A 343-nucleotide genomic window follows, 5' to 3' on the forward strand; every position below is an offset into this window, starting at 1 on the left:
GGGCAGGGGACGGCGTTGGCGCTGACCCGGCCTGGGCGGTGGGGAGAGGTGGGGCTGGTCCCCGCCAGTCCCGGAGCCCCGGCCAAGGCCAGAACCCCAGAGGGGAGGGGCGCGGGGCTGGCGGGAAGCCACGGGGTGGGGGCGGGGGTGCGGGGATGAGGGGGAGGGGGAGGGAGGACCCTTCCAGGAGTCACGGGCTCTAAAAGGGCCTGCCGCGGTTCTCTGCAGGGCTGACTTGATCCAAGGACAGTGGCCCGCAGAAGCCGTAAGTTCACTCAGTGGCCTGGGAACTTCGCACAGAGCTGTCATGTCTTTCTGGGGAGACCCCCTGTACCTCGGGAGG

This window comes from Bos taurus, chromosome 22 (assembly GCF_002263795.3).
Source record: "Bos taurus isolate L1 Dominette 01449 registration number 42190680 breed Hereford chromosome 22, ARS-UCD2.0, whole genome shotgun sequence".
In the NCBI taxonomy this organism is placed as follows: domain Eukaryota; kingdom Metazoa; phylum Chordata; class Mammalia; order Artiodactyla; family Bovidae; genus Bos; species Bos taurus.